General features: G+C 41.5%; 1 protein-coding gene across 1 annotated transcript in view; it reads left to right on the top strand.

Annotated features, from left to right (window-relative positions):
* Positions 1-653: 653 nt before the first annotated feature.
* Positions 654-6,000, top strand: part of mtus1b (microtubule associated tumor suppressor 1b) — a 204,178-nt gene continuing 198,831 nt past the window's right edge. Inside the window, exon 1 of the mRNA XM_072570273.1 lies at positions 654-791. The gene's annotated coding sequence lies outside the window, so the exon portion shown is untranslated. The remainder of the gene's footprint in view (positions 792-6,000) is intronic.

Here is a 6,000-nt window from a genome sequence, read left to right as displayed (position 1 = left end):
CCGCTGATGCTGATTGGAGTGCTCGTGGCAACAGCAGCCTCTGCACCTGAAGTGCCATCAAACGGTGATTGACATCTCTTTGACAATGAGGCCCTGGTAACAAGGATATGTAAAGTGGAAATGAATGGATTGCATAAACACTTGCAGTGATTAAGTGAACGTTTCGCTCATGTCCATAGCCAACTGTCAAGTGTAATTTGTCCTCCTTTTTCCCCGATCATATGTCGCATTGAGTGAATTTGCTTTACGAATTACTTTAAACTGTTGTGCTTAACACCCCAGATGTCAGCATGGGGGCTCAGTGGTGTTTCCCCTGCTATCAAATTCATTGCCACTTGAAAAGGTCCATACAATAAACAAACTGACGCCGGATGAATTGCACTTGCTGTGAGTGTTAATATTTCTGCTGATCTGAAGTGTTTGCTGTAGTCAGTAAAATGTCAACGCAATGAACTATTTTTATCGTCGGTTGTGTTTTGTTAATTGATATATGACAGAGCACGCTTTTCTAAAGAACAAAGTAATGATTTAGCTATTGGCAAAGAAAAAGTTTATTGTGCTGGTTCACATTCCACAGGTTGTGACGTATGGGGAAGGATTGGTGTTTCAATCATTGCCAAAATTCTTCAGGGTTGGGGACTAGCTGTTGCATGGTAACTGAACTTTGTCACTGAGTTCTCTCGCGGTGTTTGTTTTGTTTGTTGAGTAACTTTTTACTTCTGGGCTATCTCACGTTAGAGTTTTATCAGCTCGTCTCTCTAGTAAACTGGCTTATTTCTACAATTATTAAGGTAGATTGTTAAATTGAGTTGTGCAGAAAAAAAAAGCTGTTTGCAGGTTGGAATCTACTTGACTGTTAAATGGCACGTGGATTAAGAGCATAATTTCTTAAAATTGATTTGATCTGATTAAGCTTATTTCGGACAACTATATAGACTTGTGAACCGAACTGTGTTTCGACGTTGCCTTTGTTTGCCTTAACTCGATTTTTTTTTACTTGCTGCCTTAGAGCTCCTGTATAATGTGTTTTCCGAACTAGAATGTTCGGAATGTGTTCAAGGGCGAGAATTATATTTTTCAAGCTCGTGCCAATTGGTGATGTGAAAGTAAACCACCTGAGCGAATCAATGAGTAACTTAATGCAACTCTTATTGTCAAATTCGGTTTAGTTTCTACAAATTCCTCTTGAGTTTAGAGGTCAAAATGACTTTTTTAAATGACCGGTTAGGGACGCTTTGACTATAAGTTTGGGAAGTGGGTGGTTGACCAAGAGCTTGGTAATAACGATTGAGGTGTGTGCGACATTGATCCATTTCATAAAATCACGACAGTGTGGAAAAAGGTTATTCACCCCACCGAGTCTGCACCGGCCCTTCTTTGGGTATCCCACCCAGCTCCCGCCCTATCCCTGTCACTCTCGTCTATCACGGCTAGCCCACCTAATACTGCATATCCCTGGATACTACAGAGTACAGCCAAACCACTTAATGTGTAAATCTTTGGACAGAGGGGTGGATGTGGGGGTGCTGGGCAGGGGATGGCAAAGGACGAAGTGACAAAACTTGCGACTTGTGGTATCGAAGTTTTAATGCCTTCCTGGCAGCCTTTCGGAATTACAACACTCTTACTGAAATCACTCCCCGAAGTATCAGTCTCCTACACACTGTCCTGGAATTAAGGAATAAAAGACATCTCTAGGCAATCTTGTAAGACCTTGCCTAAAATTGTGGACACGTGCTCAATGCGTAAGCCAGTTTAGGTAAAACAGTAACAACGACCGAAATGAGATTTGACTTTGACTACAGCAGTGATGAGAGGTGTTGTCTAATCGGGCCTCTTCCAACGTCAAGATTCTCTAATATTCGAATAAGGCAGGAGTGTTTTCCTTAGACTCGGGGCTCGGGGTTAACGCAGCGTTGGTTTGAGGATTATCTGGTAAATACCTCATTGGAGAGAACTTGCTGCAGCTTTTCTTGCTGAATTTTCCGCAGTTCAGCAGAACACTGAAGTTGTAAAGCACTTTTCCCTGAGATACGACCGGCAACACACACATGCGTGTTTGTTTACTAATACCATGCTGCTGACGTGTCAGCAATTCTTTGATCACATTTTCGGTAAATGACTGAATAACTAGGAACAGTCAAGGATGTAAAGCAAGAAATAATAATGGTGTAATTTTTTTGTGCTTAAGTGTTTTGATTGGAATACATTGCTTTCCGTAGAGAATTGTCGCTTACTATGATGTTGCAACTTCGCTGCCTCTTGGACTATTGAGAATCTATGTCAGATGTCGTTTCGGTAAAGTTTAGACACGAGGAACATTTTCTTAAATAGCGTTTGAATATGGATTGATTCAGTGATCAAAAAGTAACAACTGGCAATGTCAGAAGCATGTTATCTCCTTTTGGAATGAGTCAGGTTTTGCCTTGTTAACACACTACAGAATTCAGGTCATTGGGACATTTGAGGACTAACTGTAAAGCTAAGAAATTTATTTTTTCAATTTTTAAAAAAAAATTGACAGTAAATGTGGGTCTGTTGAGGTTAACTGTTAAGAGATGGGCAAGACTTCAACTTCTATGTGGACGTATCTACTAGAGAAAATGCAAAACTTGACCTATTCTTGGGAAATAAGGCTTGGCAGGTGACTGAGGTGTCAGTGGGAGAGCACTTGGGGGGCCAGCGAGCATAATTCTATTCACTTTAAAATAGTGATGGAAAAGGATAGATCAGATCTAGAAGTAGAAGTTCTAAATTGGAGGAAGGCCAATTTTGATGGTATTGGGCAAGAGGTTTGCACATTCTTCACATGTCTGTGTGGGTTTCCTCCCACAATCCAAAGATATGTAGGTGAGGTAAATTGGCCATGCTAAATTGCCCATGGTGTTAGGTACACTAGTCAGGGTTAAAACGTAGGGCAATGGGTCTGGGTGGGTGACTCTTTGGAGGGTCGGTGTGGACCTATTGGGCCAAAGGGCCTGATTCCATACTGTAGGGAATCTAATCTAAACTTTCAAAAGCTGATGGAGATGAATCTTTCCAGGTCAAGGAATGGCTGGAGAATGGGAAGCCTTTGAAAATAAGACAGTATATTCTTGTTAGGGTAGGTATAAGCAGTACTGGATGACGAGAGAAATTGAGAGTTTGGTTAAGAAGGAAGCATATGTCAGGTATAGACAGCAAAAATTGAGTCAATCCCTAGAAGAGAATAAAGGCAGTGGGAGTATACTTGAGGGAAATCAGCTTGGCCGAAAGTGGACTTGAGAGCTTTGGCAAATAAGGTTAAGGGGAATCCAGATGGATTCTACAAATACATTAAGGACAAAAGCTAACTAGGGAGAGAATAGGACACATTAAAGATTGGCAAAGTCACCGATTTGTGCAATCATAGGAGATGGGGAGATACTAAATGAGTATTGGTCAGTGACTTAGTGGTAATGCCCCTTGGTTATCAATGTGGCACTTCATGCTAATGTTCTGGGGGTATGGGTTCAAATCCCATTGTGATAGCTGGTGAAATTTAGGGCGGCATGGTGGCACAGTGGTTAGCACTGTTGCCTCACAGCGCCAGAGACCCAGGTTCAATTCCCACCTCAGGCAACTGTCTGTGTGGAGTTTGCACATTCTCCCCATATCTGCGTGGGTTTCCTCCGGGTACTCCAGTTTCCTCCCACAGTCCAAAAATGTACAGGTAGGGTAAATTGGCCATGCTAAGTTGTCTGTAGTGTTAGGTGAAGGGGTAAATGAGTGGGTCTGGGTGGGTTGTTCTTTGGAGGGTCGGTGTGGACTTGTTGGGCCAAAGGGCCTGTTTCCACACTGTAAGTAATCTAATCTTTAAAAAAAATCTAATCTAAAGTATTTTGCCTAAATGTTTACTGTGAAGAAGGATTTGGAAGATAGAGAACATGGGGAAATAAGTAGGGACATTATGAAAAATGTCCCCATTAGAAGTAGTGCTGCTGGACATCTTGAAATGTATAAAGGTGGGACCTGATCAGTGTACCCCAGAACCCTGTGGGAAGTTAGGGAAGTGATTGCTGGGCCCCTTGCTGAGATATTTGTATCATCACTAGTCACAGGTGAGGTGCCAAAAGACTGGAGATGGGAAGGATAATGGGATAAAAGGTGATGAACAGAAATCAGGATTAGGTTGTTGAGTAGGATGATCAGCCATGATCATGATGAATGGCAGAGCAGGCTCAAATAGCCTGTAGGGATTCTAAGAAAAGCCAGGGAACTGTAGACTAGGGAGCCTGATGTTGGTAGTGGGCAAGTTGTTGGAGGGAATCCTGAGGGATAGGATGTACATGTATGTGGAAAGACAAGGACTGATTGCACATAGTCAACATGGCTTTGTGTTTGGGTAATCATGTGTCTTGAACTTGTCTGAGTTTGTTTTAAAGTAATAACTGAAGGGATTGAGGGCAGAGTAGTGGATGTAATCTATTTGGACTTGAGTAAGCCGTTCAACAATGTTCTTCATGGTAGATTGGTTAGCAAGGTTTGATCTCACGGAGTACAGGGAGGACTAACCATTTAGATACAGAACTGGCTCAAAGAAAGAATACAGTGTGGAGGTGGAAGGTTGCTTTTCAGACTGGAGTCATGTGTTCAGCTATGTGCCATAAGGATCGGTGCTGGGTCTACTGCTTTTTGTCATTTATATAAGAGACGTGATGTGAACATAGGTATAGTTAGTAAGTTTGTAGATTACACCAAAATTGGAGGTTCAGTAGACAGTGAAGATTACCTTAATACAATGGTGCATCTGATCAAGGTTCCAATGTGCTGAGGAGTGGCAGATGGAGTTTAATTTAGATAAATGTGAAGTGCTGTATTTTGGAAAGGCACGCCAGGGCAGAATGTATACACCTTGAATAGTAAGGTCCAGGGTAGTTTTGCTGAACAGAGACCTTGGGTGCAAGTTCATAGTAAGTAAAGTCACAGGTAGATAGGCTAGTGAAAAAGGCATTTGGTATGCTTTCCTTTATTGCTCAGCACATGAAGTGTAGGAGCTAGGAGATCTTCTTGTGGCTGTACAGGATAATGGTTTGGCGACAAATGGAATACTACATGCAATTCTGGTCTCCTTGTTATAAGAAAAATGTTGTGAAACTTGAAAGGGATCAGAAAAGACTTACAATGTTGCCAGGATTTGAGCTAAATGGAGAGGCTGAATAGGCTGAGGCAATTTTCCCTGAAGCATTGGAGACTGAGGGGTGACTTTTTATATAAGTTTTTATAAAATCATGAGGGGTATGGGGAGCGCAAATATACAAGGTCTTTTTCCTGGAGTGGACAAGTCCAAAACGACAGGTATAGGTATAAGGAGAGAGGGAAAAGATTTAAAAGGGACCTAAGGGGCAACATTTTTATGCCGAGTGTGGTGTGTGTATGAAATAAGCTGCCGATGGATGTGATGGAGGCTGGTACGATTACATTTTAAAAGGCATCTGGATGGGTATATGAATATAAAGGGTTTAGAGGGATGTGGACCAAATGCTGGCAAATGGGACTAGATTTATTTTGCATATCAGGTTGGTAAGGATGAGTTGGACTGAAGGGTTTGTTTCTGTGCTATATCTCTTACTGTCTCTCTTCTGGCAGAGAAGATGGGGCAGTGAGAATATTTGTGTTGCTTTATTTATCCAAACGTGTTTTCGCAAATGTTTTGAATTTGCTTTGAGCACTAGGTACCAAGACTTGGGTGAAGGAGAGTTTTGTGGCACAGGAAACTTCATTCACATGTGAGCTACTATGTGGTTGACTAAGTGAACGGATAATCTTGCAACTAGTTTAATATGTATTAACAACTGAGAATTCTTGTGCTTTGAAATCCATCCCAATTGTTTTCATAGGTGCTTGACAATGTTGTCTATAATTGTATTTTTTTTTTCAATCTTAAATGCTCTCTGCCAGTTTCAAGCTTGAAGTACCAAATGACATTAGCTTTCATTAACCGCATTTACTTCACTCGTCTTCCCCATTTTAATGGTGATC

Source organism: Chiloscyllium punctatum, chromosome 1, assembly GCF_047496795.1.
Source record: "Chiloscyllium punctatum isolate Juve2018m chromosome 1, sChiPun1.3, whole genome shotgun sequence".
NCBI lineage: Eukaryota > Metazoa > Chordata > Chondrichthyes > Orectolobiformes > Hemiscylliidae > Chiloscyllium > Chiloscyllium punctatum.
The sequence above is the reverse complement of the archived record's forward strand: the minus strand, read 5'-3'. Positions and strand labels throughout refer to the sequence as shown.